At 46.1% G+C, this 26,698-nt stretch overlaps 1 long non-coding RNA gene across 1 annotated transcript; it reads left to right on the top strand.

The window, feature by feature from the left end:
* The first annotated feature begins 10,430 nt into the window (after positions 1 to 10,430).
* LOC133227654 (uncharacterized) lies at positions 10,431 to 25,948 on the top strand. Its single transcript, XR_009729902.1, has 3 exons — positions 10,431 to 10,575; positions 24,607 to 24,712; positions 25,754 to 25,948. It is a non-coding gene; the product is annotated as an uncharacterized LOC133227654 (long non-coding RNA).
* Positions 25,949 to 26,698: the final 750 nt, after the last annotated feature.

The following is a 26,698-nucleotide window of genomic DNA, read 5'->3' as shown; positions in this document are numbered from 1 at the left end:
TAACGCTGAAGAAGCTGAAGTTGAACGGTTCTATGAAGACCTACGAGATTTTTTAGAGCTAACACCCAGAAAAGATGTCCTTTTCATTATAGGGGACTGGAATGCAAAAGTAGGAAGTCAAGAAACACCTGGAGTAACAGGCAAATTTGGCCTTGGAATACGGAATGAAGCAGGGCAAAGACTAATAGAGTTTTGCCAAGAAAATGCACTGGTCATAGCAAACACCCTCTTCCAACAACACAAGAGAAGACTCTACACATGGGCATCACCAGATGGTCAACACTGAAATCAGATTGATTATATTCTTTGCAGCCAAAGATGGAGAAGCTCTATACAGTCAGCAAAAACAAGACCAGGAGCTGACTGTGGCTCAGACCATGAACTCCTTATTGCCAAATTCAGACTTAAATTGAAGAAAGTAGGGAAAACCACTAGACCATTCAGGTATGACCTAAATCAAATCCCTTATGATTATACAGTGGAAGTGAGAAATAGATTTAAGGGACTAGATCTGATAGATAGAGTGCCTGATGAACTATGGACGGAGGTTCGTGACATTGTACAGGAGACAGGGATCAAGACCATCCCCACGGAAAAGAAATGCAAAAAGGCAAAATGGCTGTCTGGGGAGGCCTTACAAATAGCCGTGAAAAGAAGAGACGCGAAAAGCAAAGGAGAAAAGGAAAGATATAAACATCTGAATGTAGAGTTCCAAAGAATAGCAAGAAGAGATAAGAAAGCCTTCTTCAGTGATCAATGCAAAGAAATAGAGGAAAACAACAGAATGGGGAAGACTAGCCATCTCTTCAAGAAAATCAGAGATACCAAAGGAACATTTCATGCAAAGATGAGCTCGATAAAGGACAGAAATGGTATGGACCTAACAGAAGCAGAAGATATTAAGAAGAGGTGGCAAGAATACACAGAAGAACTGTACAAAAAAGATGTTCACGACCAAGATAATCATGATGCTGTGATCACTCACCTAGAGCCAGACATCCTGGAATGTGAAGTCAAGTGGGCCTTAGAAAGCATCACTATGAACAAAGCTAGCGGAGGTGATGGAATTCCAGTTGAGCTATTTCAAATCCTGAAAGATGATGCTGTGAAAGTGCTGCACTCAATATGCCAGCAAATTTGGAAAACTCAGCAGTGGCCACAGGACTGGAAAAGGTCAGTTTTCATTCCAATCCCAAAGAAAGGCAATGCCAAAGAATGCTCAAACTACCGTACAGCTGCACTCATCTCACACGCTAGTAAAGTAATGCTCAAAATTCTCCAAGCCAGGCTTCAGCAGTATGTGAACCGTGAACTTCCAGATGTTCAAGTTGGTCTCAGAAAAGGCAGAGGAACCAGAGATCAAATTGCCAACATCTGATGGATCATGGAAAAAGCAAGAGAGTTCCAGAAAAACATCTATTTCTGCTTTATTGACTATGCCAAAGCCTTTGACGGTGTGGATCACAATAAACTGTGGAAAATTCTGAAAGAGATGGGAATACCAGACCACCTGACCTGCCTCTTGAGAAACCTATACGCAGATCAAGAAGCAACAGTTAGAACTGTACATGGAACAACAGACTGGTTCCAAATAGGAAAAGGAGAACGTCAAGGCTGTATATTGTCACCCTGCATATTAACTTATATGCAGAGTACATCATGAGAAACTCTGGGCTGGAAGAAGCACAAGCTGGAATCAAGATTGCCGGGAGAAATATCAATAACCTCAGATATGCAGATGACACCACCCTTACAGCAGAAAGTGAAGAGGAACTAAAGAGCCTCTTGATGAAAGTGAAAGAGGAGAGTGGAAAAGTTGGCTTAAAGCTCAACATTCAGAAAACTAAGATCATGGCATCCGGTCCCATCACTTCATGGGAAATAGATGGAGAAACAGTGAAAACAGTGGCAGACTTTATTTTTGGGGGCTCCAAAATCACTGCAGATGGTGATTGCAGCCATGAAATTAAAAGACGCTTACTCCTTGGAAGGAAAGTTATGACCAACCTAGATAGCATATTCAAAAGCAGAGACATTACTTTGTCAAAAAAGGTTCATCTAGTCAAGGCTATGGTTTTTCCAGTGGTCATGTATGGTTGTGAGAGTTGGACTGTGAAGAAAGCTGAGCACCGAAGAATTGATGCTTTTGAACTGTGGTGTTGGAGAAGACTCTTGAGAGTCCCTTGGACTGCAGGGAGATCCAACCAGTCCATTCTAAAGGAGATCAGTCCTGGGTGTTCTTTTGAAGGACTGATGCTAAAGCTGAAACTCCAGTACTTTGGCCACCTCATGAGAAGAGTTGACTCATTGGAAAAGAGTCTGATGCTGGGAGGGATTGGGGGCAGGAGGAGAAGGGGACGACAGAGGATGAGATGGCTGGATGGCATCACCGACTCGATGGACGTGAGTTTGAGTGAATCTGGGAGTTGGTGATGGACAGGGAGGCCTGGTGTGCTGTGGTTTATGGGGTCGCAAAGAGTCAGACACGACTGAGCGACTGAACTGAACTGAACTGAACATCTGCCATTATACCCAACTAAATGTGGCATTTTTTAATGCCCTGCTGGTATTTTATTTGCCAGTATTTTGTTTAGTGTTCTCATATCTGTATTCATGAGTGAACTGGGCCCATGATTTTCATTCCTGATAAAATCTTTGGTTTTGGTATCAGTTTTGGAAAAGGAAGATGCTGTAATCTGGCTTTAACATCTTTACACAGAAATCTTTGAAAGCTTATTTTTATTAATTAGTGGTACCTAGAGAGAACTGATTTTTACCCACTAAGTACTTTAAAAAAATCAACTAACTTAGCAATATTTGGTAGCATTTTCCTGTGGCTTGACATTGTAGTCAATGTAGATGTTAAAATCCATCTTTTTCCCTTTAAAAAGAGCTGGATGGGTTTGCCCGGCTCCACTCCTCCAGCACCTTCCCTGCTTGCTCCCGTTCCTCAGAGTCCGTGGGCCACAGTGCCCCCAGCACACCTGTGCTCCTGCAACCCTGCCTCACGGCCTGGACCATGGCGCCCCCAGCACACCTGTGCTGCCACGACCTTGCCCACAACCAAGGATGTGGCTCCCGAGAGGCCCAAGCCAGCAGGTGTGTGACACGTGCTTTCTACACAGCCCGAGAAGTTCCCAAGTTTCTTAGAAAAATTTTACATCAAAGACATCACGAGTTGTGGACTCCTGGTGAGTGCACTCATGTTGTCATTCAAACAGAACTTTCTAGATTTGCTTCTGGGCAGGCAGCCCAATGTGAGAGCCCTTGATGGCCAGGCAGCACCACTCAGGAGCAAGGCATCGCTGTCACAGCTGGCGGGAGCAGCTCGTGGCCAGCTATCCCCTCCAGCAGGGCCTCACCTCCATCAGCGTGCTCTGCTCATCCTCCCAGCCCAGCTCCTCCATTGCTCCCGGCAGTGAGCAGGTGGGCTCCAGGAGCCCCTCGGCGCAGAGTGAGGTCCAGCTGCGAAGTTCAAAAATAAGAAATCCTGTGCACCTGGTGCCTCCCAGCACAACATCCCTGCCTTTGCTCCTTTCCTGTTCTGGCTGCACGGGCCTGAGCTGGACAGGCTGCCTCGCCATCACACGGGGCCCCTCCTGGCTCCCACGGGGAAAGTCACGGAGGCCCCTTCTGCTGGATAGGCCAGCCAGCCCCTGCTCTGGATTAAACACGGGGAAGCTCTCTCGACAAGACCCTAAGGGATGTCTGAGCACCGGGTCAGAGGGATCGTAAGGTTAGATGGCCAGTTCCCTACAGAGAAAGGGTTTGTGCTTTGTCTGCTTACCCATTCTCTCTCCTTTCCCTCCTTCCCTACTAGAAAGAAAGGAGAAAGGGAGAAAGGGAAGTGGGAACAGGGGAAAGAGGGAAGGAAAAAGGAAGGGAGGGAGAAAACGTCAAGCAAATAAAACCCTGCATCTTGAATTCCTATGAAAACAGGAAGGATTCAGGAGTCAGGGTAGTTTGAGGAAACTGAGGCAGCTCTGAGGGTGGGAAGGCAAGCTGGCTGCAGGGGTCAAAGCCAGTTAACGTTTGGCAGCTCAGTGGACATGCCACACCCTGGCCGCGGGCTGCCCTGAGCTGCCACAAAGCAAGGGGCCCTGGACACGCTCCCTGGGACGGCCAAGGCTGCTTTGTGCTGGATAAGCGCGACTAGCTCCCTCCATGAAGGCATCCGTCACAGCCCTGGTTTCCTGACCAGGATTCCCCGTCACCACAGTCACCCTGGCCCTGGGGTTTTATGATACGCTGTGGGCCAGGTGCTATTTGTGGGTTCTCTCAGCAGACTTCATCAGCACAAAAGAATGGCAAAGGGAATGGTCCCATCAGTCTCAAAACACGTCTGTGATGTTTATTTTTTTCCCTTATGGAAGAAGGAAATACTCAGAGAAAGCATGGAAAAGTACAGAAAAGTTTTAAAAAAGAATTTACCCCGAGGTTGACTACTCAGAGACAACTGACATTAATATTTTGGGGAACACGTATGCCCCACTTAACATCTTTTGCTTTCTTCTGCTTTAAGAGGATAGCGGTAAATAGGTGTTAAGTAAAATGGCAAGTATCACAACACAGAGAGATTCTCAGTGAAAGAACTGTCCTTCTTAACCTCCCAGGTAAGTTTTCCCTGAAATTCATTCTCTTTAACTATTATCATATGGTGAGGGGAGAGTCTCTCACTCTCTCTTCCCATGCTTTCCGAATCAATTCTTTATTATTTGACTTCTTTTGCATCATAAGCATATTATTTTGAGAGATTACAATTTCATTCTCTAATATCTCCAATAGCCTCACAAAAAGCAGGTCTTATGCAAATGTGCAAGTCTAAACCCAATGTGGCAGACTGAAGATGGTCACAAATTCTTGGACAGATTTTTATGTCACCCCCAAAATTCACCTGTTGAATTCCTAACCTCCAGTTCCCCAGAAAGTAACTGTGTTGGAGGAAGGGCTGTTAAAGTGGTGATTCAGTTAAAATGAGGTCATTAGTTTAAGCCCGAATTCAATATGACTGATGTCTTTGTAAGAAGAGGAGCTTTGGACACACACCGATACCAGGGATGTGCCCATGCACAGGAAAGACCATGGGGAAAAGCAGCCATCTGCAAGGCCAGGGGAGAGTACTCAGGAGAAAGAAAACCTGCTGACACCTCAGACCTGAGCTTCCAGCCTCTGGAACTGAGAAAATAAATTGCTGTTGGTTAGTCACCCAGGCTGGTGGGTATTTTGTCATGGCAGGCCTAGCAAACTAATACAATAGCTGTGCAGCCTTGGGCAAGTCATTCACCCTTTTGGAACCTCAGATCTCCATACACAAGCTGAGTCATCACAAAGATAAGAATCAATGTAAGTGATACATAGTGATATCTAGCATTCATTGGGCTTCCCAGGTGGCTCAGTGGTAAAGAATCTACCTGCCAATGCAGGAGATATGGGATTAATCTCTGGGTTGTGAAGATCCCCAGGAGAAGGGAATGGCAACCCACTCCAGTATCCTTGCTGGCAAATCCCATGGACAGAGGAGCCTGGTGGGATACAGTCCATGGGGATCACAAAGAGTCAGACACGACTGAACGACTGAGCATGCATGCGCAGCATTCAGTAAATGGTTAAATCAAGGTGCAAAGTAGCATAGCTAGAATGCTTCCTCTGCGTGAAAAAGATATTTTGGTTATCTACTCAGTTCAGTCGCTCAGTCGTGTCTGCCTCTTTGCGACCCCATAGACTGCAGCACACCAGGCCTCCCTGTCCATCACCAACTCCCAGAGTTTACCCAAACTCATGTCCATTGAGTTGGTGATGCCATCCAACCATCTCATCCTCTGTTGTCCCCTTGTCCTCCTGCCTTCAATCTTTCCCAGCATCAGGGTCTTTTCAAATGAGTCAGCTCTTCGCATCAGGTGGTCAAAGTATTGGAGTTTCAGCTTCAGCATCAGTCCTTCCAATGAACACTCAAGACTGATCTCCTTTAGGATGGACTGGTTAGATCTCCTTGCAGTCCAAGGGACTCTCAAGAGTCTTCTCCAACACCACAGTTCAAAAGCGTCACTTCTTCGGGACTCAGCTTTCTTTATGGTCCAACTCTCACATCCATACATGACCACTGGAAAAACCATAGCCTTGACTAGATGGATCTTTGTTGGCAAAGTAATGTCTCTGCTTTTTAATATGCTGTCTAGGTTGGTCATAACTTTCCTTCCAAGGAGGTTATCTACTAATGTACAACAAAGCCTCCCAAAACTTAATGGTTTAACACATCAACAAATATTAGATTATCTCTCATGAATCTGTGAGTTCACTGAGTGATTCTTCTGTGTTTTTTTCCTGGGTGGGGGAGGTGTGGAGGGGAGGGAGGTAGATTCTCCTGCCGCCACAGTCAAATGGCTGCTGAGCTGAATGGTCCAAGATGTCCCACACTCATATGTCTGTTAGTGTTGGTGGGATGGATAAGGGGCTTGGACTTCTCGATCTCCACATGACTGGCTTGGACTTTTATTTTGGCAACTGAATCCTAAATCCCAAGGGTGAAGGTGTCAAAGAGGAAATGAAAGCTGACAGCCCCCATAGGCCTAGAACTGGCAGAGGGTCTCTTCCCCTGCATTCTATTGGTTAAGGCAGTCACAGGATCAACTCAAGTTCAAGGGGAGTGGGAGGACACTTCATCTCTCAATGGGGAGAGCAACAAAGAATTTGTTGCCTCTCTAATCCAGCACAGAGCTTTCCTGGTGATTCAGATGGTAGAGTCTTCCTGCAATGCAGGAGACCCGAGTTCAATCCCTAAATCGGGAAGATCCCCTGGAGAAGGGCATGGTTACCCACTCCAGTATTCCTGGGCTTCCCTAGTGGCTCAGATAGTAAAGAATCTGCCTGCAATGCAGGAGACCTGGGTTTGATCTCTGGGTTGGGAAGATCCCCTGGAAAAGGGAAGAGCTACTCACTCCAGTATTCTGGCCTGGAGAATTCCATACACAGAGGAGTCTGGTGGGTTACTGTCCATGGGATCACAAGGAGTCAGACACAACTGAGCGACTAACATTTTCACTTTCAAGGCACCAACTCCTTACTCAGATAACTGACTGAAAGGAGAGAAATCCTTCTTTATCAGATCAGATCAGTTGCTCAGTCATGTCCGACTCTGTGACCCCATGAATCGCAGCACGCCAGGCCTCCCTGTCTATCACCAACTCCCGGAGTTCACTCAGACTCACGTCCATCGAGTCAGTGATCCTATCCAGCCATCTCATCCTCTGTCATCCCCTTCTCCTCCTGCCCCCAATCCCTCCCAGCATCAGAGTCTTTTCCAATGAGTCAACTCTTCGCATGAGGTGGCCAAAGTACTGGAGTTTCAGCTTCAGCATCATTCCTTCCAAAGAAATCCCAGGGCTGATCTCCTTCAGAATAGACTGGTTGGATCTCCTTGCAGTCCAAGCGACTCTCAAGAGTCTTCTCCAACACCACAGTTCAAAAGCATCCATTCTTCCGTGCTCAGCCAGTCCAACTGTCACATCCATACATGACCACTGGAAAAACTATAGCCTTGACTAGATGAACCTTTGTTGGCAAAGTAATAATTCTGCTTTTGAATATGCTATCTAGGTTGGTCATAACTTTTCTTCCAAGGAGTAAGCGTCTTTTAATTTCATGGCTGCAGTCACCATCTGTAGTGATTTTGGAGCCCAGAAAAATAAAGTCTGACACTGTTTCCACTATTTCCCCATCTATTTCCCATGAAGTGGTGGGACTGGATGCCATGATCTTAGTTTCCTGAATGTTGAGCTTTAAGCCAACTTTTTCACTCTCCACTTTCACTTTCATCAAGAGGCTTTTTAGTTCCTCTTCACTTTCTGCCATAAAGGTGGTGTCATCTGCATATCTGAGGTTATTGATATTTCTCCCAGCAATCTTGATTCCAGCTTGTGCTTCTTCCAGTCCAGCGTTTCTCATGATGTACTCTGCATATAATTTAATATGCAGGGTGACAATATACAGCCTTGACATACTCCTTTTCCTATTTGGAACCAGTCTGTTGTTCCATGTCCAGTTCTAACTGTTGCTTCCTGACCTGCATACAGATTTCTCAAGAGGCAGATCAGGTGGTCTGGTATTCCCATCTCTTTCAGAATTTTCCACAGTTTATTGTGATCCACACCGTCAAAGGCTTTGGCATAGTCAATAAAGCAGAAATAGACGTTTTTCTGGAACTCTCTTGCTTTTTCCATGATCCATCAGATGTTGGCAATTTGATCTCTGGTTCCTCTGCCTTTTCTAAAACCAGCTTGAACATCAGGAAGTTCATGGTTCATGTATTGCTGAAGCCTGGCTTGGAGAATTTTGAGCATTACTTTACTAGCGTGTGAGATGAATGCAATTGTGCGGTAGTTTGAGCATTCTTTGGCATTGCCTTTCTTTGGGATTGGAATGAAAACTGACTTTTTCCAGTCCTGTGGCCACTGCTGAGTTTTCCAAATTTGCTGGCATATTGAGTGCAGCACTTTCACAGCATCATCTTTCAGGATTTGAAATAGCTCAACTGGAATTCCATCACCTCCACTAGCTTTGTTTGTAGTGATGCTTTCTAAGGCCCACTTGACTTCACATTCCAGGATATCTGGCTCTAGGTCAGTGATCACAGCATCATGATTATCTTGGTCGTGAACATCTTTTTTGTACAGTTCTTCTGTGTATTCTTGCCACCTCTTCTTAATATCTTCTGCTTCTGTTAGGTCCATACCATTTCTGTCCTTTATCGAGCTCATCTTTGCATGAAATGTTCCTTTGGTATCTCTGATTTTCTTGAAGAGATGGCTAGTCTTCCCCATTCTGTTGTTTTCCTCTATTTCTTTGCATTGATCACTGAAGAAGGCTTTCTTATCTCTTCTAGCTATTCTTTGGAACTCTGCATTCAGATGTTTATATCTTTCCTTTTCTCCTTTGCTTTTCCCTTCTCTTCTTTTCACAGCTATTTGTAAGGCCTCCCCAGACAGCCATTTTGCTTTTTTGCATTTCTTTTCTATGGGAATGGTCTTGATCCCTGTCTCCTGTACAATGTCACGAACCTCCGTCCATAGTTCATCAGGCACTCTATCTATCAGATCTAGGCCCTTTAATCTATTTCTCACTTCCACTGTATAATCATAAGGGATTTGATTTAGGTCATACCTGCATGGTCTAGTGGTTTTCCCAACTTTCTTCAATTGAAGTCTGAATTTGGCAATAAGGAGTTCATGGTCTGAGCCACAGTCAGCTCCTGGTCTTGTTTTTGCTGACTGTATAGAGCTTCTCCATCTTTGGCTGCAAAGAATATAATCAATCTGATTTCGGTGTTGACCATCTGGTGATGTCCATGTATAGAGTCTTCTCTTGTGTTGTTGGAAGAGGGTGTTTGTTATGACCAGTGCATTTTCTTGGCAAAATTCTATTAGTCTTTGCCCTGCTTCATTCCGTATTCCAAGGCCAAATTTGCCTGTTACTCCAGGTGTTTCTTGACTTCCTACTTTTGCATTCCAGTCCTCTATAATGAAAAGGACATCTTTTTTGGGGGTTAGTTCTAAAAGGTCTCGTAGGTCTTCATAGAACCGTTCAACTTCAGCTTCTTCAGCGTTACTGGTTGGGGCATAGACTTGGATTACTGTGATATTGAATGGTTTGCCTTGGAAACGAACAGAGATCATTCTGTCGTTTTTGAGATTGCATCCAAGTACTGCATTTCAGACTCTTTTGTTGACCATGATGGCCACTCCATTTCTTCTGAGTGATTCTGGCCCACAGTAGTAGATATAATGGTTATCTGAGTTAAATTCACCCATTCCAGTCCATTTCAGTCCGCTGATTCCTAGAATGTCGACATTCACTCTTAGATAATAAATCAGAAGAGATGATAAAATTGAAAAATCACTACTTCACAACCCTTAAAATAATGAATCTGACCTGCTACCACAATCAGGTTGCACCACTTGAACCCACTTGGTAACAGAAAGAAACAAACCAGACCCGATGCCTTAATGCAGTCATGCAATTTTAAGTGTAGAGCACCACCTTTGAAATATTTTTGCCTAAAAAAAGGAATCCAGTGGCCTGTCAAAGAAGAGGTTGGGAGAGGCAAGTGTCCACCTGTGTGCAATGTTACTTTGAAGAGAATTTTAAACCAATAATAAAACCAACTAAAAGTCAGTCTGCTTTTTGTGACTGCCAGACATCAGCAATTTGAAACAGTGTCAGTGATAAAATATCCCTTTCCTCCCAGCTGTCTGTTCCTAATAGTTCTCTGTCCCTGATACACCATTGCCTGAAACGAATCAAGTTTGTAGAATAAATAACAGTTTACAGAAAATACAGAATATGGGAGAACAAATTAAATGACATCATAAGGAAGCATTCATCCCAATCTAGAATAAGGAGCGTTCTACTTGACAAATCACCCAGGTTCTCTAGCAACCAAAAGCATGGAAGGAAGGGAAAGGGGGTTGTTACAGACAGAGGAATGGAGGCATCTAAGGAGACTTAACTAAATGGACGAATATGCAGACCACATAGCTCCTGATTTGGACAAACCAACTGGTTAAAGATAATCATAGAAAGGTAATTAACTATGCTAGCTGTGATAAGGACATGATGGATATATTTTTATATGTGTATATAAAGTCTCATATATATAATAATCTCTTTCAAAAAACTAAGATCATGGTATCCGGTCCCATCACTTCATGGCAAATGCAAAGAGAAAAAGTGGAAGCAGTGACAACTTTTATTTTCTTGAGCTCCGAAATAACTGGATGGTGACTGCAGCCATAAAATTAAAAGACGCTATGGGAGGAAAGCTACGACAAACCTAGACAGCATATTAAAAAGCAAAGACATCACTTTGTTGACAAAGGTCCGTATAGTCAAAGCTATGCTTTCTCCATAGTCATGTACAGGTGTGAGAATTAGACCATGAGGAAAGCTGAGCACTAAAGAACTGATGCTTTCAAATTGTGGTGCTGGAGAAGACTCTTGAGAGTCCCTTGGACTGCAAGGAGGTCAAGCCAGTGAATCTTAAAGGAAATCAACCCCGAATATTCATTGGAAGAACTGAGGCTAAAGCTGAAGCTCCAATACTTTGGCCACCTGATGCAAAGAGACAACTCATTGGAAAAGATTCTGATGCTGGGAAAGACTGAAGGCAAGATGAGAAGGGGGCAGCAAAGGATGAGATGTTTAGATAGCATCACTGACTCAATGGACATGAATTTGAGCAAACTGTGGGACATAGTGGAGGACAGGGAAGCCAGGCATGCTGCAGTCCATGGGGTCGCAAGAGTCAGACACAATTTGGTGTCTGAACAAAAATAAAATCAGTTCAAAATGACTAAAATTGTTTATGACTGAAATGACATGACACCTAGGATTTGTTTTAAAATATGCCAGTAAACAAATGAGGAAGCAACCAAAGTCAACAGAATAAAAACAAGATTGTCCATGAGTTGATAGCTGTTGAAGTTAGGTAATGGACACACGGCTGTTTGTTACTAGTCTCTCTCTTTTAAAATTTTTTCATAAGAGAATGAAAAACAAATCGATGTATGCACAGTGGTAGTTGCCATCGTCACCACCATCAGACCCGAGTTGCAGACTCAGGCATGAGGAAGGTGGCATCTAATTCTCCGGGAAGGAAGGACTTGCAAAAGCTGGATCAGGTACCACCCAAGAGGACTGGACTAGGCCCAGTGGTCAAAGCACAGGCAGAGAAAAGAAGCCCAGCTCAGCTGCTGAGCACAGAGCAGAGCCCAGGCAAGCAGGCATATCCCCCAAAATGAAGATAATGTCACTGCAAACAGTTGTAGGTGAACAGGCATGGGGTTGCCTCCAGGAGGTGAGGCAACATTCAGACATCCTCAGGGAAGAAACCTGTCCTCCACTGGCCACAGGGTCTCAGGACTGAGGAGGGGGCAAGAGGGGTGTTTAAGGACTAAGCAAGGGATTGGCAATAGAGAAGAAAGGCTTCCTCCCATTCAAAAGTGAGGGGACATATGTATACCTATGGCTGATTCATGTTGAGGTTTGACAGAAAACAACAAAATTCTGTAAAGCGATTAACCTTCAATTAAAAGATAAATTAGTTGTTAAAAAAAAAACAAAACAGAAAGGCTTCTGCCCTGGGACTGCCACACAACAAGGTTATCAGACAATTTCATCAATAATGAAAATTAACTACTAACTCACCTTACAAGAGACCCCTGAGCTCAGGAACAGCGGGGGCATGTTCCAGAACCCGGATCCAATTTGGAGGGGGGTCCCTGCACTGGCATCCAAGCTCTAGACACACCCCAACCCAGAACAAGACAGATCAAGCCCAGAGGGTAGGGCATGACAGGAACCTGTGAAGGAGACTAAATGACCCCTAGGGTGAGGGTTAAAGTACTGAACTAAACACATGAAATTTTCTATTACGGTCACACACGCACACACACACATCATTGAATACGTGTTAGAATAATGCTGTTGCATTGCTTTTGTCCCATTTAACAATACAGAAGCCAGTTATTTCACCAGGAAAAATGAGCTTATTCACAAACAGCCAGAGAACTGCAACTCGGATGTACAAACTATGGCGGACCATAGACAAACCCAGAGAACAGGAAGGGGAGCTTGCTTTTATACAGAAACCAGGAGTTTAGAAGAGACCGTAATAACCAAAGGGTCCATTGGAGGAGACAGGAGTCCAAAGTATGCAGGATTCCCATTGGTTGGACTGCTGCAGTCTTTGATTGGCTTGATTGTCCTCCAGTGAGGAGAAATTGTCTTCTTTCTGCTAGAAAGTAAAGTAGGCAAGACCTTCTTGTGACATAACTGTACATCTCTTCCTGTTTGGAGTAATTGAGGATGCATGGTGGGGGGTGAGAGCATCCCTACAGACTTATCCCAACTCTAGTTTTAACTAGGGTTCTTTATTACACTTGTAAATGTATTTGAATTTATTTAAAATGTATGTATTAATCTGTGTTTATTACATTCGTAATCTGCAAATCTCTTATGATTTATTCACATAGCTTCTTGCACATGCAGCATCACTATATACTCCCAGGTTTTTTTAAATAGTAGAAATGTCCTCCAGTCAGCCTGCACAAGATTTGGCACACTTCATCTGAGCAATAAGGCTGACTGCCTAAGTGCTGTGGGATCTGTATTTGTAAGATGAGAAGCTGTTTGGAAGTCCCATGCTGACAGTATTTAAGAGATGAAATAATTGCGGGGGGGATTAAATTATCTGGCTGCAAGATGAGAGAAAGCGGAGGTAATTCTAAATGAGGTGATTCCCCTTCCCTTTTCAAATTCTGGGGCCACCAATGACCTGAACCCTAAAGGTGGTGACAGAGAACACTCAGCCCAGCCACCCCCCCAACTCCCCCCACCCTGTCCTTGGCTTTGAGACACCTGCAGTGTTATGACAATAAGGGAAATGCCCCAGGCTCTCCCAGCCCAAGAAAACTACCTAAACCCAAACCTTTCTTTAGAATTCAATTGAAAAATAAATCTCTAATTCAAAACTAAATGCCACAAATATTAAAATGCAAACAGACAAGCTATTTTTCAATGCACAAGTCATGTTTTCAGTTGATTAAGCCTCACTTGTTCAGCACTCAACAGACAATAAACTCCCTATATACGAACCTTCAAGGTGAGAACTTTCAAAGATGCACGTCCAATCAAGTAAGTTAGTTCACGTGTCTGGCGTTCAGTGTCACACATGTGCATCCTCTACAAGTGGCTGTGCTTTGTGTGCTTTACTATACGTATTGTATAGAGTTCAGTATCTTTATTTCAAGCCTAGGATGTCTGGAAGCAAGCATAAAAGCATCAGTGATGTAACTGGTACTCTACTGTACTTCTCAAGGTACTGTGCTGTAAAATTTAAAACGTTTTCTTCATTTTTCGTGTTTGTTTTTATGTATTATTTGTGTGAAGACGATTATGAACCTATTACAATACCATACTATATAGTAGATGGTGTTAGTTGGGTATCTAAGGTAACTTTGTTGCACTTACAAACAAGTTGGACTCAGATGGGAACTTGTTCGAATGTAGAGGACTTGTTTTAGCTCTCCACGGACAATTCTCCCCTAGAGAGACTGCAAATGGCTTCAGGGCAGCTCTCTTTTACCCAGCTCTTAGCAGGCCAGCCTAGAAGACTCCTGATGTTTGCTACCTACAATCATATTTCAAAAGCACTGATAAAGGGGCCACATTTGCTGTGGTTTTGGAGCTTGAGTGACTGTTGAGGAACAAGTGTTTTCCCGTCGTACTGCCTTCCATCCTCCTCCTGTCTTTTTTCGCACTCCTCCCTCCCCCCTCTCTGTATCTGAGGACGTGTGCGTGTGCACATCCATGTATGCAGTGTGTGCACAGCTGTGGGCGTGTGCATGTTGGAGTGCTAGTGAGAGTCGGGGCGGGAGGATGTGGTCTCACACACACCCTGTCCTTTCATTGTTCTGGCCTTTTCCTTTTTCCCATTCCCACTTCTATGCCTTTAACTATGAATGCATTTAGAGGCCCTGCCCGGTTCCCGCCCCACAGCCTCTTTCCGTCTGGGTTGCTGGGACAGGAGCCGGTGGGAAAGAACATGCGCTGCACCTCTGTCCACAGTGGAGACAGAATCTCGGGCTCCTGCTCCCTCTTCCCTGCACCCCGGCAGACCGGGGTCCTGAGAGCACAGTCCTGGGGTGAGATAAAGAGAAAGAAGGGCTGAGTGAGCTGGCCGACTTCATCCTGTCTTCCCAGAGCAGAGGTGGTATGAGGCTCTGCCATCGGCCTCCGCCTCCCCGTGTCGTTTCTGAGTAGGGCTGACTGCCCTCCTCAATGGCGACTTGATTCATTATTTCGTCCCCTAGTAGCTCACAACCCCAGGGCTGCTGAGGTGTGAACGGAAGCCCACTTAGGAACCACATCTTGGTTTCTCTTCCCCACTCACACCCCAGCTGCCTACACTGGCCAGCAAGGTCCTCTTCTTGGGGACAGAGAGGTCACTGCAACAGCACCACTCACCTCAGATACCCTGGTACAATCCACTAAGGATAATTCTTAGGGAAACCTTGCCATCTCCATTGCGTTAATTAGTTCCAGAGCTGCTAATTAAAGCCCTGAGCTGCTGCACACGAGGACTGTCTGCGTGCTGGGGTGAGGCCACAATGAGGAGCGGGGATAAAGCCAGAGACACGGCTGGGCCCACGGTGATAGGACTCTCCAATGACAGGCCTAAGACGTAAATGAACCTCCAAAGGCCCTTTAAGTTTGGCATTCAGTTATCTGGCTGTTTTGATAAGGAAGGACTGAGACCTTGTCATGATTCGCTGGGCCCCTTGCATGTGGGTGAGGGACAGGCTCCAGATCTCAAGTGAACCCTGCTCGCTCCAGGGTGAGCTTCTGTCTTACATTAATGGAAGGCTCTCTCAAAGGAGAGGCTTTGCGACTTTCATGTGGATTGAAGGATCACCCCAGTGGGCAGCTACAATGCCAGTGACTGCCTGCCTTTGGCCTGTGGCAGCATTAATAAGGCCCTTCAGTTCAGATCAGTTCAGTCACTCAGTCGTGTCCGACTCTTTGCGACCCCATGAATTGCAGCACGCCAGGCCTCCCTGTCCATCACCAGCCCCCAGAGTTCACTTAAACTCATGTCCATCGAGTCGGTGATGCCATCCAACCATCTCATCCACTGTCATCCCCTTCTCCTCCTGCCCTCAATCTTTCCCAGCATCAGGGTCTTTTCAAATGAGTCAGCTCTTCGCATCAGGTGGCCAAAGTATTGGAGTTTCAGCTTTAGCTTCAGTCCTTCCAAAGAACACCCAGGACTGATCTCCTCTAAAATGGACTGGTTGGATCTCCTTGCAGTCCAAGGGACTCTCAAGAGTCTTCTCCAACACCACAGTTCAAAAGCATCAATTCTTTGGCCCTTCAAGACACCGGCAATTTCTACCAGAGTCGGTCTTCTGTTCAATGGCCCCCGTGGGAGTTAATAAAGAGAAAAAGTCTAATCCTCTACCTGCCAGGAATATGCACACCCCTGGAACTCTATACCATTCACGCAGGGCTGCAGACTCGCCAGGGACAGTCTCCTCCTTGGCCCAGGGTGGGGCTGGCATTTCCTGGCAGACCCTCCCCTCAGAAAAGTCCCAGAATCTGGGAATTTCCTCACAGAGGCACCAAGGGAATCCAGTCACGTGTTGGACCCACCATACCATACCCATGGGCCCTCAGGTGGGATATGCAGGAAGGGGCTTTAGAGAGGAGAGGAAAAGGCAAGAATTAAGGAAGTCAAAGGTCAGAGGGCAGGTGACCAGGGAAGGTCCTCTTGTCCAATGGGGAAGCTCACCCCAAGCAACGCCAAGCTGCACCCCCATCCAGAACTGTCCCCAGGCCCCAGGACAGCCACTCCCCTCCCTCCCCACCTTCTGAAGATGAGCCAGGCCAGCAGAGCCTTTTCTCCCACCCCCGGGGCAAAGGCAGCTCTCTGAGCCAGTGGCTTTGAGTGAGTCACTTCCCTTCTCTGGGTTCAGTTCGCTCCTCCATTAAATAGTGGTAGGCTCATTAGATGCTGTCATAGATGGACACCTCTGGGCTGACTTGGAGGGTTTGGGTGGAATAAAGTAACAGTTCCTTCACAAAGTAGAGGGCTCATCCAAACACCTGGCATTACCCTCCCTGGCCTGTGGGTAACGTCAGTAAGAACCCCACACTGCCCGTCAAGCCCATAACTCTACAGCCTATATCCCATTCCCAGAACTACAGCCTGCTAACCGCCCCCTCCCCTGTCCTCCAAACACCTTGCTAGTCTGGCAGCCCCCTTCAGGCCTGCCACTATTTCTGCCACCTCCAAACCAGCTTCCTATTCCCTCTCTCTCCTATTACCCTCTTTTATTTTTCTTCAAAGCCCACTTCACCACCAGACACCACCAAGTCTATGAGTTTGCTATCCGTCTGTCTACCCTCTCAGACGGCAGGATCAGGGTCCACCCTGATCGTTGCAATACACAGTGAGTCCTCCACAGATAACCCCGTGCCTCAGTGCTCATGGCTCCGCTGTTGCCTCCACCTCCCTGCAAGATCCAAGATCGTCACCTCTTCAGGTCTCCCCTCACCTGCCTCTGGAGGCCTCCCCAGCTCTGAGCCCCCCCCCTTCACTCTAATGCCTGCAGGACCAGGCTTCAGTCACTGGCTTCCCTTAGGGACACAGCAGTAGCAGTTCTGGGGCCTAAGATGTACACCAATGTCAGCCCCGGGGCCAGAGGTTCAGACATGATGGTTCAGACAAAGAAAACCAAACGCCCTGCACATAATTGGCACAGAGGTAAAAATCTCCTTCTCAGAGCCTCCAGCCCACAGAACTTCACTCGTCCCTTCCGGGCACCACAGATGCTTAGTGAAGGCTGAGATCTGTCTCCGAGAATCAAGAACCAAGAGAGTATTTCTGGCCCAATTAAGCTTTAGTGCTTGACAAGTAGAAAATGCAGCCTCATCTATTTACATCCCTCATGGGAGAAGCAGACCGGCTCTGTGTACACGTGGGCCATCTTGCTTGCCTTCCCGCGGGTGTACCACACCGAGGACACAGGTGGACAGGCAGGCCGTGAAGCGGGCGTCTCTAAAAGGATGTGGTCGACTTGTGACCTCAGCCTCAGGCAACGGGTACAAGTACTGTTTTACAAATTATCAGTATTAGAAAATCAAGTAATTATCTCCATTTCAAAGGTACAAGAAGCTTTCTCATCCCTATTACCAACAACAACATTGAGTTTATAAGTGCAGTGCTGCCGGGCATACGGTTTTTATTCTTTCAGACGTGGCAGATCGTACCCTGTCAGTTTCAGCAGGGTGACCAGATCTGAGTCATGATCCCTCCTTGAACCTTAGATAGGTAGGTAGATGGGAAGACAGATGAGATGGTCCACTAAAGTACATGCATTTGAAAAACTCTTCAAAAAGAAAAAAAAAAATCAACTCTAACGTAAGTGTCCATTTGAAACAGCTTCCCCCATGACTCAGCGGGTAAAGAATCTGCCTGCAATGCAGGAGACACAGAAAACACCGGTTTGGTCCCTGGCTTGGGAAGATCTCCTGAAGTAGTAAATGGCAACGCCCTCCAGTATTCTTGCCTGGAGAATCCCATGGATAGAGCCTGTTCCATGAAGTGAATGTCTGGCTGTCACCCAAAGAACCGTAGACCTCTTGTCCTCAGGGCAGAGAGAGCCTGCTCACCCCCACCCCCAGGCTAGCCCCAACCCTACCCAGATACTAGTGGCTTGTCCTTGGCTTGTGCTCAGGAACCCTGCTGTACCACCCCCTGCCTCAGCCGTGAAGAGCCCTCTCTCCCCGAGGATGGATCACCTTCCGGGAGGATCAAAGCCCCCTCTGTGCCAACAGCCCCTTGCCTTTTTGTGTAGGCACCAGCCCTGTGTGACATGGGTCCTCCTCCCTCTCAGCTTCTATGTGGCAACAAGGATCATAAACCATAATAGGTAGGGGTATCCCAACGCAAGATAGCAGAGGGGCTGGTGTGAGGGGAGGGAGGGGTGAATGGCCGGTACCTCGTTCGCTTATTTAAGCTCTGCACTTAGTATGTAACCTGTAGTGTTCATTTCTGAAGCCTGGGATCTAGCACAGTGGGTGTCATGTGGCAAGCTCCCAGGAGTTGCTGGGCCTGAATATAGGCATGATCAGGTGGGCAAGGGGTAAACTGTCAGCTTGACCCATCAGAGTCCTATTAATAACAAAAGTGTTAGTTATTGGACTTCCCTGGTGGTCCAGTGGTTAGGAATCGGTCTGCCAATGCAGAGGACATGAGTTCAGTCCCTGGTATGGGAAGATCCCACGTGCCTCAGGGCAACTAAGCCCGTGCTCCACAACAGGAGAAGCCCCTACAGTGGGAAACCACCATGCTACAACAAAGAGTAGCCCCTGCTCGCCACAGCTAGAGAAAGCTTGCTGCTGCTACTGCTGCTAAGTCACCTCAGTCGTGTCCGACTCTGTGTGACCCCATAGACGGCAGCCCTCCAGGCTCCCCCATCCCTTGCACACAGCAACAAAGACTGCAACCAGAAATAAATTAAAAAATTCTAAATAATATTAGATACCATTAATCAAGCACTTACTCTATACCAACTTTTAACATGATGAACCCTTATGGACTCACTAGGGAGAGAGGTGTTCTAAGTCTCATGTTTTAGACTCAGAGGGGTTAAGCAACTTTCCCAAGGTCACACAGCTTATGATATAGCTGTCAAACCCAGGATAGTCTGACCCAAGAACCTAAGTTTTTGACTCTGATGTACCTCTCCCTTCACACCCTCGCCCCTCTCAGAAAAAACACAGGGGCAAGACCAGAAAAATGAGGTCAGCAACATAACCACTCCCTGGGGAAGCCTTGAGGGAATGTGGCTCCAAGGGAGCCTTCAGACAAAGCCTCTGCCTCCACAAAGGAGTCTTATAATTGAGGCCTGTTTTTCTACCCAACTGTCATTCAGCAGAACCAACCAGGACTGCTAACCAGCTGGTGTGCACCGGTACAACTGTACCTGTTGGTAAAATGTTGAAATACATTCACACATGTTGGCAAATAGCTTCTGGGCTGATGTCTGCTGCCTGGGCCCCAACACCCTGATGGTTCAGGAGCCCCTGTGGGAATCTGGGAGCTTCCCCTGATCCCATGACCCTAGGGTTAATGCCTGGCCCTGCATGGGGCCTCCAGGTCCTATTCCAGAGGAGGACTGGGGCTTGGTCGATGCTGGGTCCATTCCTGTGCATACCACTTTTCATCATTTGGGAATTCTCCTTTGGATTCTGTCCTCTTATGGGAGGAACTGCTGGTCTGAGAGGGCACCTCCAGCATTTCCTAGGCCCCTGGAATAAAACAGTCCTTACCCAGACCCCCTAGGGAAGCTGCATCTGGTGGGGGATGGCGGGGTGTCAGGATCCTTCAACACAGAAGGGTGGCCCCCAAGGCAGAGTTGACCAAGGCAGCCATCGCTCCTTCAGAGACCCCCATAACCAGGCTGGGCAACAGTCAAGCATGCCTGAACCAACTGTGGGATTCTGGTGAACCAGAAAGGTTGGAAGAATGGTCCAGGGAAGAAGTCTATGGTGGCCCAGAAGAGACCAAACACTTAGGAAGTCAAAGCTGGAGCATCAGCTATGAGTGTGGGTCTGTGGGTGTGGGGCAAGGCCAGACAGAGAAACGAGCCTCAAAGACAGAAGCTGGAAGAGTAAGGACAATTTGCTTAGAGGCTTGGGAGGTGGGTCAGAGCACGTGTTGTTGTCGTTGTTGTTCAGTGGCTCAGTCGTGTCTGACTGCGACCCCGTGGACCGCAGCACACCAGCCTTCCCTGTCCTTCACTATCTCCTGGAGTTTGCTCAAACTCATGTCCATTGAGTCAGTGATGACATCCAACCATCTCTTCCTCTGTCACCCCCGTCTCTTCCTACCGTTAATCTTTCCCAGTATCAGAGTCTTTTCCAATAAGTCGGCTCTTTACATCAGGTGGCCAAAGTATTGGAGCTTCAGCTTCAGCATCAGTCCTTCCAATGAATATTCAGGGTGATTTCCTTTCAGATTGACTGGTTTGATCTCCTTGCTGTCCAAGGGACTCTCAATAGTGAGTAATTTCAATCTAAAGAGATGAATATTATAAGGGGCCTGAGGCCTGTTTCACATGGCACTGGTATGTGGCCTGCAGGCTGGGTGGAGGCCCAGGACCTGGACGCAAGCCAAGCTGTAAGGAGGGGAGCTGTGACTGAGGAAAAGGACAACACTTTGCTACCAGCAAGGTCCCCGAAGGTCTCTCCCCTGCCCCCACCACAAGCCCCCAGCTTGTACTGAGTGCGTCTCCCATCCCCGCATTCTGAGTCAAAGTGTGATCAGACTTCATATGCTCTGCACCAGAGCATATAAAGATGACAAAGCCCTGTGGATTCCTCTCTGCTCATTACCACCCTCCCAGGCCTGCTGTCTGCTTCCCAGCCTCATATTGTGTTCGTGTGCAATTCAGTAGATTTTTTATTACAGTTGGAATTAAATAAGTGAAAGATGGATGCAGTGGGCTGAGGGAAAACAGAAGTTTAATCAAAGGAAATAACAGAGCCGGTCTGGTTCTCGAATTGCAGGATGTACTGAAGCGCCCAGCAGGGCCTGGTGACGACGTTCCTCTCAGTCTTTCCCTTTGAGGCTTCCTCCCCCAGCTCGTGCCCATGAGGGGATTCAGAGGTGACTCGCGTCCCCCACGGGTAGGAAACGTGGTGGGCTGGGCCAGGGCCAGGCTCTCAGGGCCGCCACTGAGCTCAGGAAAGCTGAAACCCAGGTTCTCCCTCCCATCATCTGAGTGTCGCTGAAGGGGATCATCCTTTTACTTTTCTGTTGCTCTGAGGTCCTAAGGGCAGCGAAACCTGCTGAAAGGGATTATAAATTATGGCTTGGGGGTCCTGCAGTCGTGGGTGTCACCAGGACTCATGTGGTAACAGGCAAGGGTCTATGGGGAGAGGGAGACAGAGTGTGAGATCGTGGAACTCAGCTGGGCTCAGCCCCGTAACTGGGGCAGCTGGTGGGTGGCTGGACCTGGGTGGGACCGCCCCCAGGGCTGCAGTGGGGAGGGGCAGGGCTCAAGCCCACCCCAGGGAGGGCCCCATGGAGCTTGCTCAAGGGGCTGACAGGCAGAGGACGGTGCGTCTCCCACCTGTTTGCTCTGCTGCAGAGCTAGTGAAGGTCAAAGTCTGCTCCCACTTGGAGAATGGTCCGCTGAGAGAAGCAAATTCGATTGCATCCAGGTCCTGCTGGTGAATGAGACTTCTCTCTAATTACTGGCTCCCATGGCCTTGTGCCCACCTAACGTCACCTCCAGGGTCATGACAGACATGTGCTCAGGAATGGTCTGTCCCAAGGAGACCTGATTGTCTGACTTGCTGTTATTCCAGCTCGGATTCCAGGACCCTCATCCCTTGTCCCTCCCCTTCCTGTAACTTCAGTCTCAAGAAGTGTCTCCTTTGTTAACACAGTTTGCCTCAGCATTCGTGCCTTGAGCCATCCCCTGGGAACAGGCATCCTACTTCACCTAACTCTAACCTCAGTCTTCTAGCTAAAGCTGGCTCCCAGAGGTCAGACTTCCTCAGGAACAACTGTCTGTCAGCACAAATGTCTGGCCCTGCCTGCTACCGTATGTGCCTGACTCAGTACCAAGTGCCTGCTGTCTGGGACCCCTGCCTCCCTATGACAGCTGAGTGTTTGAGGGCCGTCAGCTTCCTGCCTCTCCAGCCTCGCTACCACCTGCTGCCAGGATCCCTCACATCACCTGCTCTGGGGCCATCTTCTGTCCAGTTCCACCTGCCACCCTAAGCCCAGGCTAGGATATTCCTGAGCAACCTTGTCATTGCCATGGGACAAAAGGGTACCTAAAAATGGCCCTGACAGAGAAAGGCTTCTGCTGAACAATGTCATAATGTCCCCAGGGTGGGAGCAGAGGTGGTATTTTATTTCTTCCAGGTTCTAACTTTCTGACGTGAAACTCCAAAGACAGGATACCATCCAGAAGGCAAGAGAGAACTCTGGTCCTGGGCCAGCAGCTATCCTGACCCCCCAAGAGCTTGGCTACCAGGAGTTGACAGAGAAGCCCTGGAACCCAGGCCAAAGAACAAGAAATGTGTTTCCTTCCAAACACGACTACAAATGTTTATCCTGTCTTTCTCTGAAAACCCCACTGAAATAAAAGCAAATGCATTTTTTGAAAGTATAAACCCAAAGACTTAGAGAATTCTAGAGGAGACAATTATAGACAGATTTTTGATGAAGTTTAGAAGACAGAAAGCAGATGGAGAAGGAAAATTAGCAGAAGGAGGTAGAAGCTGAGATGCCTGCAAAGGAGGTTCCAGATGAGAAGCGAACACATTTGCCCAGCAGAAAATGCTTAGCACGTGGAGAAAACAGGGACAGAAAGCTGTGGGCAAGAGTAGGGTTGGGAAGAGGAGGTTGGTGTGGGCATTTACACTGAGCAAGACTCTCCAGATACCCTCCTTTGCCCCGTACAACTGGGCAGGTCACATGATTTGTTCACCCCTACCCGAGCAAGATGTCCAAGGTTTGTTCTCTGGTGAAGCAGAGGGAAATTTCCAAATTTGGGCGGACCAGGCAAAGCGAGGGGTGGAGAGAGGCTCAGAACTGCAGTCTAAACACTGCACAGTGGGTTTCTGGGTCCATTTTCAGGTCCTGCTACACACATCCTGCTTCCAGGCAAGCTATTAGAGGATTCTCCTCCTGAGTAGCTGAACTACCCCAGAGAAAAAGATCTCTAAATACTGACATTTGGCAATTTCCAATGTAAAAAGCCTTACTGGTCTTCACGCTCCACCCAAGCATTTAGAACTTTCAATCCACTTTATAGAGCCTTTTGGAAATATGAACAGATAATCAAGGATTAGTGGAGGAAAGAGTTGAGGAAAGACTCCAACATGAAAAAGAGATCAAAACAAAAGCAGGCCTAGGGTAGGTATCAGAGCATCTCAGAGATGAGGCAAGAACCAGAGGGCAATTTCAAAATGAATTCTAGTGAAAATTCTGAAAAGCAAGAGCAGACATTGCCCTTATGGGAAAGGAAATAATCAGAAAACAAGAAAGAATTCTTGGAGATTAAAAATATACATAGTAGTTGAAATTAAAATTCAATGAAGGGAAACTTTCCAGAAAAGAAAACTAAAAGACAAAGAGAGAAAACTAGACAAATGAGACTTTTTAAAAATTTAAAGAATCAAAGAAGCGATAAAGAAGACAAGTGGGAGGAAATAATTTTAAAATATCTATACAAATACTCCTAGAACAGAAGGGCATGAATTTCTATACTGAAAGGGCCAATTGAGAGTTTACCATTACAAGTGAAAAAAATACCTACTACCAATTTTGAAATGTCAGAACACCAAAGATAAAGAGGAGATCCAAAAAGTTTGGACGTGAAAGCTGAAATAGGACACAATAATAAGAGAAACGGGAACCAGAATGACACCCATTTCTCAGCAGCACTAGAAACCAGGAGATAAGGAAACAACACCTTTAGCATCCTCAGGGTGAAAAGATTATTTTCAACCTGGATTCTACGTTCAGCCACTCTCAGGGAGTGGGAGGTCAGGAAAAAAAGATTTTTCAGATGTAAACAGACTCAACCAAATTGGCCTCCCATGTTCCCTGTCATAAGAAGCTGCTGGAGAATATACTCCACCAAAACTAGGCTGTAAATCAACAGAAAAGGTATGGGCTCAAGGAAACAGCAGAGCTGGGACTGAGAAGAGCAATGAATGCAAGGCCCTGGCTGACAGCTGTGCAGCAGGCTGGAGAGCAAGCTTTTGGTTTGAAATAGGAGGAAGAGTTGCTCCAGGAAGGAGACCACCAGGGGAAAAATGGGATCGAATCATTAAATGATAGGTCTCACCAGTCAGAAATTATGCTGTTAAGCATTTGCCAGAACCGAAGGAGCAAGGTGCATAGAAAAGTAGGTGAATTTTTTTTAGGGGGTGGATAATAAAACATAAAATAAAATATATTTTAATAGAGGCAGACAGCTAATTTACACTCAATTTATACATTTTCCATCCAATTTCATTCCATAGATTCAAGTTTCTTCACAGCCATGGTGAATGGTTCTTCATCAAAATGAACATTTTTACCCGGTAATATTGTCCTAAGCATTTACATGTCCAGAATGGGAGAAAGTAGGTAAATGAATATTTTTTTATAAGGGAAAAGATAAATATATAAACAGGAACCCCACTTGTAGTCTAAGGTGGTTTAGACCAGTGCTTATCCAAGCTCAATACGCATATGAAACATTTAGCATAAAACGTAGCCTCTGATTCAGCAGTTTTGGGGTGGGACCTGAGATACTGCATTGCAAACAAGTCCCCCAGTGGACGCTGCTGTCTGTGGGTCATACTTTGAGTGACAGGTATTTATACAGAGCTAAATGGCATTGAAAACATCTGTTGAGCTATGATAATAACATCTACTGCCTGCTGTATGTCAAACACTATACTACTTTGCATACATTGGCAAGTATTATCTCAATTTATTCCTCTAAATCCTTTTTAGTTATTATTATCCTTGTTTTACAAAAAGAAGAATTGCGACTAAGAGGAGAATTGGCCCAAGCTCTGACAAATACTCACTGACAAATACTAGTTGGTAGAGCTGGGATTTGAGTAAGATTTATGTCACCTCAAAGGCCAGAATTTTCCCCCTAGAATTACAGCTTCAATCTCTCCTGCAATGTAAGGAGACAGAAATAAAGGAAAACACATTCTGTGTTCAGGCATTGAAAAACTTCATACTATTAAAATGTCCATACTGCCCAAAGTGATTCAATGCTATCTCCATACTGGCAATTTTTACAGATATTAAAAAATGAATGTTAAAACTCATATAAAACCACAAAAGACCCAGAACACACAATGTGATATTCAGAAAGAAGAATACAGCAGAAGGAATCATACTTCTTGATTTCAAAATCTAATTACAAAAATAAAGTTATTTTAATAATATAGTATTTTATAACTGGGATTGTTTTCTTAATTTCTCTTTCTGATAGTTCATTATTAGAGAATTGAACTACAACAGATTTATGTACATTAATTCTGTATCCTGCAACTTTACCCAATTAATTGAGGAATTCTAATAGTTTTTCGGTGGTGTCTCTAGGATTTTCTGTATATAATATCATGCCACTTACAAACAGTGACAGTTGTACTTCTTCCCTTCCAGTTTAGATTCCTTTTATTTCTTTCTCTTGTCTGATTGCTGGCGATGTTGAATAAAAGCGATGAGAGCAGGCATCTATGTCTTATTCCTGATCTTAAAGAAAATGCCTTCAGCTGTTCACCTTGGAGTATGGTAGTCACTGTGCGCTTGTCTTATAGACTTTATTATGCTGAGGTATGTTCCCTCTGTATGCATGTTGTTGAGAATTTTTATTATAAATCAATGTTAATTTTGTCAAAAGCTTTTTATACATCTCTTGAGATGTTCATATGTTTTTTATTCTTCAGTTTGTTAACATGGCATATTACATTGATTAATTTGTGTATGCTAAACTATCCTGATGCTAGGAAAGACTGAGGGCAGGAAGAGAAGGGGGCGATAGAGGATGAAATGGTTGGATGGTATCATTGACTCAATGGGCGTGAATCTGAGCAAACTCCAGAAGATAGTGAAGAACAGGGAAGCCAAGTGTGCTGCAGCTGACAGGGAAAGTTGGCATGCTGCAGACTAGGGTGTCGCAAAGAATCGGACATGACTGAGTGACTGAACAACAACAACAAACTATCCTTGCATCCCAGAGATAAATCTCAGTTGATCCCCATGGCAGGATTTGGGCTAGCAGAATGCAGCTATATTCAGGGGCTGCTGCTGCTGCTGCTGCTGCTAAGTCGCTTCAGTCATGTCCGACTCTGTGCGACCCCATAGACGGCAGCCCACCAGGCTTCCCGGTCCCTGGGATTCACCAGGCAAGAACACTGGAGTGGGTTGCCATTTCCTTCTCCAATGCATGAAAGTGAAAAGTGAAAGTGAAGTCACTCAGTCGTGTCCGACTCTTAGCGACCCCATGGACTGCAGCCTACCAGGCTCCTCCGTCCATGGGATTTTCCAGGCCTGAGTACTGGAGTGGGGTGCCATTGCCTTCTCCGATATTCAGGGGCTAACTATGGC

This window comes from Bos javanicus, chromosome 16 (assembly GCF_032452875.1).
Source record: "Bos javanicus breed banteng chromosome 16, ARS-OSU_banteng_1.0, whole genome shotgun sequence".
NCBI classification, from domain to species: domain Eukaryota; kingdom Metazoa; phylum Chordata; class Mammalia; order Artiodactyla; family Bovidae; genus Bos; species Bos javanicus.
The sequence above is the reverse complement of the archived record's forward strand: the minus strand, read 5'-3'. Positions and strand labels throughout refer to the sequence as shown.